This window comes from Carassius gibelio, chromosome B2, assembly GCF_023724105.1.
Source record: "Carassius gibelio isolate Cgi1373 ecotype wild population from Czech Republic chromosome B2, carGib1.2-hapl.c, whole genome shotgun sequence".
Taxonomy (NCBI): domain Eukaryota; kingdom Metazoa; phylum Chordata; class Actinopteri; order Cypriniformes; family Cyprinidae; genus Carassius; species Carassius gibelio.
In genome coordinates, this window is record NC_068397.1 from 6,278,307 (window position 1) to 6,294,218 (window position 15,912).

The window sequence follows — 15,912 nt, forward strand, 5'->3', positions numbered from 1 at the left end:
CAGAGCCAGTAATGGAGAACAACATCCCTCTCATTAAAATAACTGGACCATGAGGAAGAGGAATGATCAAAAGCTAAGAAAATAACCTAAAGAAACACTATGATGGATTACGGACAAAAAAGAAAACTGTCTTTTCTGAATACTGGATTGATATTTCTTTTAAATGGTGTGAAATATGTTATGTAAATTAGTAAATATGGTATATTTGATCTTTTCTTTTATTCCTAATACAAAAAAATCCATAGAGCAAGATTGCTTGTTTGAATCGATAGTGCTTAATATCCTCAAAAAAACCTTAAACTGTATTAATGTGTAAATGGTGAATGTATTGATTGTATTTTGCACATCTTCTGTTTAAATTGTCTTCTCTCTCTCCCAGCTGTCATTCTGCCTGTTATATGGTGATATCTGCAGTTATTAGAGGCACCACCTTATTTTCTTGGCTTGGGTCTGTCTGCGTTCAGCTTCAGTGGGCTGGAGTCTGGTCCAATGGTTGGTCACTGGTCAGACAAGACCAGAACTACAAAGAACATCATCCTCTTCTCCAATGTGTTTGAAATTGTGGTTCAGTGCTGTAGAATGGAGATGTATAATGTGACGTGGGTTTTGAAAGAGATCAGATATCCCTTGTTCTTGTGAAGCTGTGATCTGTTTGCTCATTGCAACACACTTGTCTTATACGGTAGGAAACTTTGTGTATTTCATGGGATCTTCGAAATGGCTTCTTCTGTCCAGCTGTCTTGTTGCAGGTGAGTATACTTTAAAGTTGCACTGTTCTATTAGTCTTAATGAGTTTTGTTTGTTTGTGAACTTCTCTGCTCCTGTGGTGCAAACCATCAACATTAATCTAATTTGAGACATCAAACAGATACTAACAGAGAGAACTGTTGTTTGACTGATGATTCTCATTAGATTGTAATTACTGCAGTGTTGAATCATCCTGACCAGACACAAGAACTCGTTTAGATGCATGAATCTATTATGTATAATTAAGTGCATAAAATATATAAAAATATAAAATATATATTCGCACGCACAATTGCGGTCAAAAGTATTCAACCCCAAGAGACTGTATTACTTCACAAATGTAAGATTTTACAAAAGATTGCATCTATAGTTTGGTAGCTTATTAAAAGTGGTAATGTCAATATATAATGTAATAAGTTTGAGCTATACGATTTTTAATTTTTTTAGTTATATTCAACCCCTATTGAACACCATTGCTTAAAGTCACTTATTTGTATGGTATTGAACAAAATTGTGTTAAAACATATGAAGACTTTGGAAACTCTAAAACAAAACTTAATTAGCTTGAGTGGTTGTACTTACACAAATGTAGCCCATATATGTGCTGAAGTTGAGTAGCACATAGGCCAAGTCAAAAGAGAAGATATTGTAGCAGGGAAAAATTTGCATGAACTGACTGATCGCAAAGATGGTAACCTTCCACAGTATCAATGCTAAAATTCACAGCAGACTACATGGCTAGCTTCTTGATTTGATATACCAGTGGAAATAGGTTAGATTAAAACACTTGAATTCAGTGATGAAGAGGTATGTCACAATACTTTTGTCCATGTGTGTGTTTAATATATGCAGATACTGCATGAATAGTTATACATAATTCCAGTAGCAGACAGGTGGAGCTGGGGGAGGTGGAGGGTTCCTACAAGTCCTAATAAAACTGTATTTGTTTTCTGTACACAACATACAAATTCTATTTTATTTTAGATATTTAAAAAAAGTTTTTTTGAATGCAGAGTACACCACATATAAACTACTTCAGTCTTCCATCAGGTATTGGAGCAGGAGCTGGTTCCTCACACGTACTACTCTCCCTGATGAGCGAGCAAGAGTCTTTGCAGTTGTCTATTTAGACACTGTGCATTTTTTATTTTTATCTTTCTAAGATTGTGTGTTTTCAAACTGGGTCCATTTGTGGTAAATAAGTACACCTTATCTGGGTTTGTCTGTTTTGGCTCATTTCTTATTAATTTACTTGAACACATTATGTGGCACGTGACTGACACAGCATGGAAACACTGCACATTTTGGATGTTTTCAAATGTAACAGACATGATTCAGATCATAATTAGAGTTTGTATTATTATATCAAATAACAGAGACATGTCCGACACTCCAACTGATATTTCACTCCAAAAATATATATTTTTGTTCTACTTTTATCTTTAAATTTACTGTGATACAAAAAATAACATAAAAATCTTTCTCATTTTACAATGTACAACATATGCTAATATATAATTTAGGCCAATTACCTTGCTGATTGCAAAAACGAAATGAATAACAATAATAAAAAAGAAAAGAAAAGAAAAGTGAAATAATATAAAATGGTAACACATTACAATAAATTCTATCAAATACTCCTAAAGCATTTAATCATTTTAATTATAATGTTAAATCCAACGTTTATTAAAACATTAATCAAACATTAAATATTAACCAATTAGACTACACTGAGCTTAATTAAATTCAATAATATTAAATAAAATATATTAAAAGCACTGGAATATAATAATAAAAAAACATCTCAATTATGACATGACATGTTCTTAGACATGTTCTTTGATTAACCAGTTATTTATTTGTTTGTAATTTTTAAGCCCTTTTATGTAAGCCGGCCTGTTTATTTCAGTATTGCTTGGCCTGTTCTCTTTTTGACCCAGCTCCTCATATTTGAGATGTGGGTGCTTATAAAGTATGCATTAATGGTCCTGTACTGGGACATCCCACCACTGGACTCCTTCCCTGTGCAGTGCATGCCCATCAGAGAGGTCAGAGATGAAGAAGATGATCCCCTCGTGAGTCTGGAAGATGAAAACAGGGCTGCAGCAGAGAACTCATACGGCTCGACCGGTCCAGAACACACCGAGACCCAGAACTCTCATCTGAACTCCCACCTTCTCCTCCAGATTACCCCTCTCTAGACACCTCTGACCCCTTTGAAATCTTCAGTGCCAGTCATGGTGAAGCCCAGTGTTTATTATCAAATGACAAAAGTGCTGTCTTTATTTTTTGGCAGAGGATTTTAAGTTGGTGTGGCATTGATTCCTTCTTTGTTGTATCCGAGGTGCTAATCTGAGAGAGTAGTGGCCTGAAAAAGCTTCATCGATCAGCTCATTCTGTCTTTGCTCTACGATTGCAGTGTGTCTGCGTGTGTATGTGCATGGTAGATATCTCCTTTATATTCAATCCTGTCTTGGCAGCTTTGAAATGCCTGAGATCTATAGCGTTCTCTCTCTCTAGAGTTTCTGAGGGAGGAGGTGGTGGTTCTCCTCACCGCTCAGTTCATCACTCTCTTCAGTCAGACAGCACTTGCGGTGAAATTCATCAGGAGCATCATGCATCTACGTTTTTCAAGGTAGCACCAGTGGCAGTGCCTTGTTGTCAGATGATTATAGGAGATAAAAACACTTATTAGCAACTAAAACAGATCTAGATCAGCCTAGCTTGGGAAATGCTAGCAATGTGTTGAATCATGCTAAAACATATTATAATGTTTTAAAATCTGTTAGAAATGTGCTGACGCATGGTCAACTTGACATCATTTACCATAATAATCAATGAATACACACTAACATGTAATATATAGTACATGTAAAACACACTAACACCATGGAAGTAAGATTAAAATATAAGTGTAGGCTTCTAGCAACATAATGGCAACATGTTAAAACATGCTAGAAAATGCTAAGATGCTAGAAATGTGTAAAACATGGTATAGCAATGTGCTTAAATGTGTTAGAAATATGTGAGCAACAAAATGCTAAAATCTACTAGCAACATGTTTAAATATGACAGCAGCATATTAACATGTTAAACACACTAAAAGAATGTAAGCAATATGCTGAAATGTTAACATCAAAATGTGCTAGCCTAGCAACATGTTAAAACATGCTGTTAACATCATGCTCATCATACAACTTGCTAAAATGTGTAAAATATAAAATTATACAATTATTTTGACTTGTACTTAATTTAATAATAACAGTAATCAAAATAATCACGTACTATGTGGCCAATATTTGGAGAATTTTAAGCATAAGTCTGAAGCTAATATCTGTAAAAAATGTGTATCACTTGTTCTATAAGGTAGTTTAAATAAGTATAATAATAATACTTTTATGATGAGGTTATATACAGGATGTGCTCTGAATGTGCACAATGCTTCTGAAAGCCAGTCTCCAGACCCCCAACACTGTCCTAAATTCATCTGAGCTACTAAATAGTGTCTGTCCAATTATGATTGATTAAGGATAACAGTAGAAGGAACATAAATGTATTTAATGTAATCTAATCTAAGCTTTGATTTAATATAATCAGGTATTTGAAATTGACACACATTTACCTTCCCGGTTGCCTGACCTAGATACATGACAAACTGGTTATAGAGTTCATAATCTTCCTTTTCATTATCTTTTATTCTTTCACACTAAATCAAATTTCTATGCGAAAAATCACATGTCAGACACATTATAATGTTGCATTTACTTTACACTGCCAGAAGCATGTAAGATTTGCTATTAGTTGTTTTAAGCTTGTTGCTATGGTGTTGTGAATGGTTGATGTCTGCGTTCTCTCGTCTCCAGACCACGGTGACCCCTCTGACGCAGAAGTGCTTTGGCTTGGGTGAGCTGGGGAACAGTGTGTGTGGGGTGGAGGTAATTGCAGGTTTCTTCCTGCTGCGCTGGCTGAGCCGTGTGCTGGTGGTGCTGGCACTGGGGCTGATCATCTGCAGCATGGCTTGTGTCTGGTGCCTCGTCTTTCTGGCCAATCCACAGGGTGTGTGTGTGTGTGTGTGTGTGTGTGTGGCAGACGTCCAGAGAAACTGGCATACACCTGGGCATGGACAGACACAATATGTCTGCTCAGTGTGGTGCCAACTCAATAATATGCATTATTAGTTTATCTATCTATCTATCTATCTATCTATCTATCTATCTATCTATCTATCTATCTATCTATCTATCTATCTGTCTGTCTGTCTGTCTGTCTGTCTGTCTGTCTGTCTGTCTGTCTATCTATCTATCTATCTATCTATCTATCTGTCTGTCTGTCTGTCTGTCTATCTGTCTGTCTATCTATCTGTCTGTCTGTCTATAAATGTATCTCTCCATTCATCCATCTATATATGCATCCATCTGTCCATCCATCCATGCCTCTATATAAATGTCCATCTTCCATCTATCCATGCTTTTCATCCATTCATCCGTCTATCCACTCCCCAACATTTTTTTCCATCCTTCCATCCTGCAGTTACTTCCTGCAGTTACTGGGACTTTCTTTTCGTCGCAGTGTGTCCCTCTTTTCTAAGGTTACAGCTGAGAAAACACAAGGTGATAAACGATATGGAGAATACAAAAAGAGACAGAAGAAAAAGATAGATGAGATTTTGAGACAACATGTAACACTCATGTTCGTATAGATGTCACATATTGTCACTGTTTAAATATTCAAAAACTATGTGCTGATTCTAAAGACTGTGTGTTGTGTTTTCTGTGAGTGTGTGTGTGTGTGTGCAGGTTTTATTCAGGGTGTGCAGTGTTCAGTCGGGGGGCTAGCCCCATTCTCGGCCCCCTGTGGGCCGGGGGTCTAATAGGAAATCTATATGTGATGCTGGGTATGATGATGCTCCTACTGACCCTCATCATGGTGCGTGAACAGACCCTTTATAACCGATTCTGTATCATTATCAGAGATTTCCCTAAGTATGTCATCATAACCACATTTACCAGCTCAATTATAGTTACGTTTATTGCTTTGTGCAAACAGTGACTATTATAGATCCAGTCAACTGAAAAAAATCTCTGTTAAAAGAGATTGCAGGGTCATTAGAGTTTATGGACTGTTTCTCTCAAAAAGGTGATTTGGAAATACGTATAAATGGAAGATATTAAAAAACTTTATCAGACAGTGAAAAATGTTAAGAAATTGCATAGTGCTATCTCAAGTATCAAGGTCTTGTACCCAAGGTCCTGGCACATCAAGAAGTTTAGTATAAAATGTTATTATTGAAATTCCAGTGAATGTCCATATTGAATTAGTAATTATGTACTGTACAAAAAAATCATAGGAATAAGGTTTGACAATTTAAGATTGTCCCTTTCAGACAAACGGAAATATAAAATTAAGTGAATAAATAAGAAAAAAAAGGAAACTTGTCCTAAGCAGAGTATATTTGTAGATTTTAAAATAATATTTTAATTTTTTAAAATAAAATATTATCACCTTTATTTATATTTATATAGTGCTTTAAACAAAATACATTGCGTCAAAGCACTGAACAACATTCATTTGGAAAACAGTGTCTCAATAATGCAAAATGATAGTTAATGGCAGTTCATCATTGAATTCAGTTATGTCATCTCTGTTCAGTTGAAATAGTGTCTGTTTTTATTTGCAATCAAGTCAATGATATCGCTGTAGATGAAGTGACCCCAACTAAGCAAACCAGAGGCGACAGCGGCAAGGAACCGAAACTCCATCGGTGACAGAATGGAGAAAAAAACCTTGGGAGAAACCAGGCTCAGTTGGGGGGTCAGTTCTCCTCTGACCAGACGAAAACCAGTAGTTCAATTCCAGGCTGCAGCAAAGTCAGATTGTGCAGAAGAATCATCTGTTTCCTGTGGTCTTGTCCTGGTGCTCCTCTGAGACAAGGTCTTTACAGGGGATCTGTATCTGGGGCTCTAGTTGTCCTGGTCTCCGCTGTCTTTCAGGGCAGTAGAGGTCCTTTCCAGGTGCTGATCCACCATCTGGTCTGGATACGTACTGGATCCGGGTGACTGCAGTGACCCTCTGATCTGGACACAGACTGGATCTCGTGGCCACGGTGACCTCGGAACAAGAGAGAAACAGACAAATATTAGCGTAGATGCCATTCTTCTAATGATGTAGAAAGTACGGTGTTATGTGAAGTGTTTCCGGTTCCGGTTTACCTAATTAATGCAGCCTAAAAATCCTTTAACAGATTTGGATATTAAAAGCATATTAGTATGTTATGTGTATGCCAGGTTAAAGAGATGGGTCTTTAATCTAGATTTAAACTGCAAGAGTGTGTCTGCCTCCCGAACAATGTTAGGTAGGTTATTCCAGAGTTTAGGCGCCAAATAGGAAAAGGATCTGCCGCCCGCAGTTGATTTTTATATTCTAGGTATTATCAAATTGCCTGAGTTTTGAGAACGTAGCGGACGTAGAGGAGTATAATGTAAAAGGAGCTCATTCAAATACTGAGGTGCTAAACCATTCAGGGCTTTATAAGTAATAAGCAATATTTTAAAATCTATACGATGTTTGATAGGGAGCCAGTGCAGTGTGGACAGGACCGGGCTAATATGGTCATACTTCCTGGTTCTAGTAAGGACTCTTGCTGCTGCATTTTGGACTAGCTGTAGTTTGTTTACCAAGCGTGCAGAACAACCACCCAATAAAGCATTACAATAGTCTAACCTTGAAGTCATAAATGCATGGATTAACATTTCTGCATTTGACATTGAGAGCATAGGCCGTAATTTAGATATATTTTTGAGATGGAAAAATGCAGTTTTACAAATGCTAGAAACGTGGCATTCTAAGGAAAGATTGCGATCAAGTAGCACACCTAGGTTCCTAACTGATGACGAAGAATTGACAGAGCAACCATCAAGTCTTAGACAGTGTTCTAGTTTATTATAAGCAGAGTTTTTAGGCCCTATGATTAACACCTCTGTTTTTTCTGAATTTAGCAGTAAGAAATTACTCGTCATCCAATTTTTTATATCGACTATGCATTCCATTAGTTTTTCAAATTGGTGTGTTTCACCAGGCTGCGAGGAAATATAGAGCTGCGTATCATCAGCATAACAGTGAAAACTAACACCATGTTTCCTGATGATATCTCCCAAGGGTAACATATAAAGCGTGAAGAGTAGCGGCCCTAGTACTGAGCCTTGAGGTACTCCATACTGCACTTGTGATCGATATGATACATCTTCATTCACTGCTACGAACTGATGGCGGTCATATAAGTATGATTTAAACCATGCTAATGCACTTCCACTGATGCCAACAAAGTGTTCAAGTCTATGCAAAAGAATGTTGTGGTCAATTGTGTCAAACGCAGCACTAAGATCCAATTAAACCTATAGAGAGATACACGCACGATCAGATGATAAGAGCAGTTGTTGAGGCTTTATTTTTCGTTAATTTAGCCACTGTATTGAATAAATACCTGGGGTTATGTTTGTTTTCTTCTAAAAGAGAAGAAAAGTAATCAGATCTAGCAGTTTTTAATGCTTTTCTATAGGATATGCTACTTTCCCGCCAAGCAATACGAAATACCTCTAGTTTTGTTTTCCTCCAGCTGCGCTCCATTTTTCGGGCTGCTCTCTTTAGGGTGCGAGTATGCTCATTATACCATGGTGTCAAACTGTTTTCCTTAACCTTCCTTAAGCGTAAAGGAGCAACTGTATTTAAAGTGCTAGAAAAGAGAGAGTCCATAGTTTCTGTTACATCATCAAGTTGTTCTGAGGTTTTGGATATGCTAAGGAATTCGGATACATCAGGAAGATAACTTGAAAAGCAGTCTTTTGTGGTAGAAGTGATGGTTCTTCGATACTTGTAACAAGAAGTAGAATGTACAATTTTGGCTATATGAAGTTTACACAGAACTAAATAATGATCTGAGATATCATCACTTGGCTGAATAATTTCAACACTATCAACATCAATTCCATGTGACAGTATTAAATCTAGAGTATGATTTCGACAATGAGTAGGTCCTGAAACATGTTGTCTAACACCAATAGAGTGGGCCATTATGATGGCAACAATAATTTTAATAATATGTAAACTAAAAAAAATACATCCACATATGCTGTTTATATATTAAATGTAAAACTAAATAATATTACACAATTTTTAATGATGTGAAAAATGTCTTTTGTAAGAGAAACTGACACTGATTGTGCTGCTCAGATCATGATGGTGTTGTTCTATGAGAAGCTTCTGGAGCACACACAGACACCCTTCACTACACAGCACGCAGGTCACACAGTTCTCAATGGTTTGGATGGCTCTTAAAAGCATGAAATGGATTTATATTTTTAACTTTCACCTGGTTTTTACATCATAGTAAAGGATCGTCTGTGATGCCATCAGCTAATCAGGATCATGATGATGTCATTTTCCTTGCTCTACCATTATCCATTTATGACTCATATTATTGGCTCACAAAAACTGGATGCCACAGTGTATAAGATTGCAGATTTTAAACAGCACATTTATCTGGGTTCTTGCACAAGTTAACAATCTACGAATTCTATATTCTTCAGAGCTCCTTGACTGAGCTAATATTGCTGTGTCATGCCAGTAAAACTGTTCAAACATTCAGAGCAATGAATGTTTTGATGCCACAGCATTTATCATCAATGTCTTATAGCGGTCTCTGTATAATAAGCTTGTATAATAGATCACTTATGAAAAAGAAGAGCAAATAACTGTGTTGCATGCACACTTCAAATCTTAAAAGCACATATATATTTTACAAATAACATGCAATTAGGTCTCCTGTCTCAGTTCACACTGAAGTATATTCTTTTACAGTATTATTTCCATAATAAGTCAATTTGTGTACTTATTGCATAAGTGTACTTCTTTTTTTACAAGGAAAATAATTTTGACATGAGAAAAAATGGCATTCACATTTTATCTTTAAAGAAAAAAACAAAAATGCCATCTGCTGGTTCACTGTGTGCGATCTGTATTAGGGTGACATATTGTCGCTTGAACACAGACGGAAATTCCACTCATAACTTCTATTTTGTCTGCACTAACTGAGTTAAACTGCCACAGACTCCAGCCATGCAGCTTTAAACCACAAAATACAGAAACAGCTCGGACTGGAAAACAGGACAAAACATGGGGCTAAAAGCAAAGAAGTGGGCCACTGAATAACGAATAGCGACAGTCGACATTATAACACAGAATGACACTCTCTGCAGTCTGACGAAAGCTGTCATTGGTAAATGAATCTATCTGTGTGATTTTCATGTTTCAGCACAGACCAGGAGCCCCTCTCTCTGCGGTCCGTCTGCCAAAGTTTAGTGCTCGTGTGGGGCTGTACAGAGCAGATGCTGAAACAGTGGGACATGAGAGGCCCCGCCAGGGCTAGCAGACCGCGAACAGCTAGAAGGGCTCACACACACACACACACACACACACACACACACACACACACACACACACACACACACACACACACACACACACACACACACACACACACACACACACATTACATTTGATATAAAAGATCATAATTCTGACATATGTTTAATCCTGCAGCTTTTATATTCTGAATTGTTATGATTTATAATGTACTTATTATTTCTGATATCATTTTGCATAGTGTATTTACTGAGTGACTCTTCTAATGTAAATGTCTTATATGGTTTGAGGATCTCCCGATTTGGGGATGTGATGGAGTGTTGATATTTGTATTGAATCAACACATGATGGCGCTATCGTTCCTTAAAGAGATTGACGTTGAACAACTAACTGCAGGACTCTATGCGTGCGTGTGTGTGTGTGTGTGTGTAAGAGAAAGAGAGAGAGAGAGAGATAGAGAGAGAGAGGAATGACAAAGGGAAAGAAACCGAGTTTCTCAAAAACAAATGATTCATGCGATTATTCTGCACAGATCATCGCTCATTTCCTTGGATATTTACTCAACTTAAGAGGGGAATTGAATATTTATGTCTCCTCTGGAGCGCACGATCTGCCGTTTGTAGATTGTTTTGAAATATTATTACTGTAAACTCATTAAAATCTGTGTTCAAATACAGAAGCTCTAAACGAAATTAATCAACACTAACATTATTTTCTCATCGTGTCACTGAATAGTTCTCCTATTGCTGAGACGCCCTTATATATCTCCTGTTTTCTTCCTATACCTAAAGGTTAATTATATATGTATACATTATCACTGATAATTTATTCATGTGTTGTAAATTTTTCATGACCATTTTGGATTGGTGACCATTTCACAGAGTTCAGTAATGTAGTTCATCTTTAATTTAGCAGGGTAAATCTAGCAATCTTTTTCTTGCTTATTGTAGGCTTAATTATTTAGCTATCACTACTTTGTGTCATATTATACTGGCATTACAAGTTATCACGGCTGTGAAAGAGTTAATGGGAAATGGTGACAGTGATCCAGGATTATTGAAAGACTACACTTATTTTTTGACTGATATCTCTTCAGTTGTAAGGGTCAGTGAGTACCCTGTGTAAATTTAAAGGGATAGTGCACCCAAAAATGAAAATTCTGTCCTAATTCAATATTCCAAACCTGTATGCATTTCTGTCTTTTGCAGAACATATGAAATATATATATATATTTATATATAAATAAATTCTGACTTCCATTGTTTCCATATAATAGAAGTAAATGGAAGCCGGATCTGTTTGGTTACTAACATCCTTCAAAATATAATCTTGAATATAATCATGTTACCAAAAAAAGTCGTAGGCCTACAGGTTTGAAACGACATGAGGGTGAATAAATACTGAGAGAATTTTCATTTTTGAGTGAACTATCTCTTTAATTTTTCAGTTTGCTGTAAAAGGGAATGCTGCAATAACATGTGCTGGTCTCCCATTTTACCGAACCCGGTTCATTCCCCTCAATGTACCGCAGAGCATCAGAGAATTAGCATTTAACTGTTCACCCCTCAATCCACATGATTCCATAATCCTGCGAGAAGATTATAATCCCAATCCCACATACGTGTCCACGTCTGTAGAAGTGATGGGCAGGCTGAGCGTGAAGAAGGCGGCACCGTGTCCCTGTAATTGAGAGCAACTGTGACAGTTATAATCATGACACTGTCATAAATCTGCCAGACATCAGACGTCCGTCTGGTTCTGAGTGGTGTCCTTTGATAGCCGCTCGGCGATATTAAAAACAAAATCTATTTCCTGATAGCTTTACTGTTTATAAATTGTTTACGAGTGACTTTCCCTCACAAAACCGGTCATGGCATCTAGAAAACATCAAGATTTTATGTTAATGAGAAGCATTCCTCGGACATCAGAGGATAATGACATAAATGACGGCGCCAGGGGAAAAAAAAACAATCTTTTTTAGTAAATTAATGCCAGCTTTTTATCCTGCGGGATGTTCGGCATCAGAATAATGGGTTGCCAGTGGGTTGGCATTTGCGTTCAAGAGGCTTACGTGCCATCTCTGCACAGCTCCTCTCTCTTCATTTGAAAATGTCATTTGGAACCAGCAGGTTGTGGCCACGGCAACATCACGGAATAACATTTCTTAAATCCTATTTGACAAATATGTGCCAGACGTCATAAGCAGCTCGGGATTAAACATGTCGGCCAAACGCTGAGGGTAACCCGAAAGAGTTCAGGCCAGTGCTACCAGAGAATTTCGGGGCCTGGAGAGAAGAGTTGGATTTGTTGCCGAAACCTTAAAGTGAAAAGACAGGGGAGAAGTAGCATATATTGCACATGTTCGTAGCATATTGAGTGAGGAGCAGCTAGTATTTGTGGAGGAGGGAAATCAGGTTTAAGGTAAATTATGGTAAGTAATTGGTTTATGATTAGTTTATGAACCACATTTGGAGCAATTATCAGAAATGGAATCACATTTATGCAGCGGGTGGTGGAGCAATTAGCTCTGCGCTGTGTACGGGACGCGCATGTAATGGCAAACATTCCTAACCCCCTTCAAACCAAGACTATCTCAAAACAACAAAAATTAATTGTTTGCTCTGACATTATGAGATGCAGCCTTCAGTCTATGGCATAAAGAGAGAAGTAGAAATTGGTCTGCTGCTAAACTCATAAAACTAAGATGTTTTTAATTTACAAAATGAGGAGGCAATGATAAAATATATATATGAAAAAACCTGCTGTACAGTAGTTTTAGCTTAGTCTGGGTTAGGCAAATTTCAACACAGTCATAATTGTTTTTAAGGATCTTATTGTTGTGTTGTTAGTTTCCATGGTGAGATTTCTTGAACTCAGATCATCTTTCCTTGAAATTAGCTATATGTGACTTTTCCCATAAACTGAACAAAAATAGTTGTTTGTTCATTTTTGAACGGTTAAGTTTGACAAACACACTCGGCATTATAAATGGTGTAAATATTTCAATAAATAAAGTATATCCTTCATTTGATATTATATGCTATTAAACAGAAATGTATTATAGAATAAATGTATGTAAAATTAAATTAGTTCAATCCCTTAACATATTTACATATCATTTCAAACTCACTACTATTGCTTTTGAAATGTGTTTAGAATGTACTGAGAATCCTTAAGCTAAACTAAAATATACTTTAAAGTCATTTTTATTAAAACTTGTATTGTATGTATGTAGTCTATACACACACACACACACACACATATATATATATATGTGTGTGTGTGTGTGTGTTAGATAATTAAAAATAAAAATTTTAATTAACTCTCTACAGCTACAATTATAACCAAATACTTGTGCTCATTAAAATAAGTGCACTCTGAAGAATGGCAAAATATTGAAACAAAATTAATTTATATGTATTTTAAATATTTTAAAATGACTATGTTTTTAAAGTTTAAATGCACATTCAGTACAGTTAAGTGCACTTCTTTTTCATAATACCTTATACCATCAAGGCCTCATACTTTATACTAACAAATTCCTAATGACTTTGACTGGTGTTTAAAAAGCAACAGTTGGCTTTGTGGTTGTAGGGTCTTCTCTAAGCAATGTCCAGCTCTGCGGTGTTCTCTCGCCCCTCCAACAGATGAGTCGGCTGGAGCGAAAACCAGGATTTTTGTGTCTAAATTGTCATCAGCTTTGTTTTTCTTACCAATTAGCTGTGATTGGTGTCTGTGGGAACTCAGATGGACGTTCCTGTGCTGTGCTTTTCACAGACCGCCTCTTGATTGCATTAGAAGTGCACATGGAAGTTATTACAAATTGATAAGGACTCCATGGGAGGTCAACAAGAGATCGATGACTAATTGCGTTATCGTCGTCGTCTTGAAGGGCACAGAAGACGCACATACACACAAACAAACACTCATGGCTTGAAAAACAAGGGCTTTTCTTTCACTAGATCCTAAACCGCATCACCTGTGCTCACATGTGAGGAAAAATACCTTTCATTAGCTCACCGATAACAGCTATGCAGCGTCAGTTGAAAAACGGCACACGAAAAAAATAAAAAATAAAAATCAACCTTGAAGTGATGCAGCCGCCTCCATTTGTCTTCATTCTGTTTGGCAGGTAATCTATTAGTTTTAATAATCCCCGCTGCCATATTGCGAGCCAAGCAGCCATGTTGCCGGGGCTTGTGCCCAGGACTTCATCCACCCTAGATAAGTCATTATGACAAAATGAGCCAGTCAACCAGTCAGATGGTTCCCTTCGTCGAATGTTATCATGAAAATAAATCCAGTGGGATGGTATTAAAAAGACTTAAACTGACCAACAGATTCGCCTTGTAACAAAACATTGCTAAACATTTTTTTTTAATTTCTTTCAAAAGTCATAAAATGGAGATTTATTTTATTAAATGAATTAAAAACATTTTTTTTGGAAATTGATTAGGCCTATGCCTTGTTCTACCACAAAATACATTTTGACTCGTCCTTTAAAAAAGAAGCACAAATCAAGGTTGTGAATTATTAATGGGGCCAATTTATGTGGAATTTAAAGGAAGAAATGGGAGCCTTAGAATTTTATAAAAAAACATTGATTCTTCTGGTCCTCTGTATTTTTCATGCTGTAAAACTGTTTAAAACTATTTTTTTATGTGATTTTGGGGTTTTAAGGTTTATGGAATTTTGTCATGGCGACAGAGTTTTGAGTTGAATATAAGACTGAATATAATTTCACATTTTATGATTTTTCCACACTAAAATCATGTCAACAGTCTTTTTCTTTGCATCTTATGGGAATGCTATTGAATCTGTAATAGTGCCTCACTGTACACCAAAAAAAAATATTTAGAAAGTTTAATATTTTTACACATTTTTAAAATAACTAATACACTTAAGGTAATGCATATTTGTGAATGAAATAAATGTATTTTTTACACTCAAAAAGGCACAGTCTGCAACTATTAGATTTAATTCAATTGTTATTAATATTATGAATGTAATACCATATTTTCAAAATGAATTATTCATGTTGCTTAGAATCATCTTAAATCTGTTAATTCAGTAAAAAATGGTTAAAATATATCGAGCTGTGGAATAAGCAAAACTTTAAATTTTAAAAGTATGAGGTTGAAAGAAATTGATTTTAATACTGGATTTATTCAGGATATAAATCTGGTTATTGTGTATTTAAAACGCATCCAGTTTATTAATACTATTACAGAAATTTTGCTTCAGAAATATAGTAATGCAATATATTTATTTATGTACATATTTATTTACGTATGAGTTATTACTAGCACTACTACTTCTAAGCAAGCATAAATACATTTTAGTGGTTATCAACATTACTCCACAAATGTTTAACTTGTCCTAGAACCAAGAAGATACATTCGAAGCAATCCATTTGGTTCCTGTGCATTTGCAAGAGTCCAACTTTGCATAATTCCTCCTCTGCCTTCAACTTAAGTAATACTTCACATGACAAATTCACTTGTTACTTTTAGATAATGGCTGAGCTGACACCCCACACAGATAGCAGCACCGCAGAAAATATCTCACCACTGTGTATCAATGTATTATTTAAAAGTCATTTATATTTAATGCCGCAGGTCACCGTGAGGTGTGCGAGCAATAGCTGTACTCGGGCAAATTCACACCTAGCACCACAGGAGACTCGGTCAAAGCAATCCTGTCGCCTCTAAAAGGACATATATACGGGCCGTGTACGTGCTAACTGCA

General features: G+C 36.4%; 1 pseudogene; it reads left to right on the top strand.

Annotated features, from left to right (window-relative positions):
- LOC127951419 (uncharacterized) overlaps positions 1-9,078 on the top strand; it is a 14,153-nt pseudogene extending 5,075 nt beyond the window's left edge.
- The last annotated feature ends 6,834 nt before the right edge of the window (positions 9,079-15,912 follow it).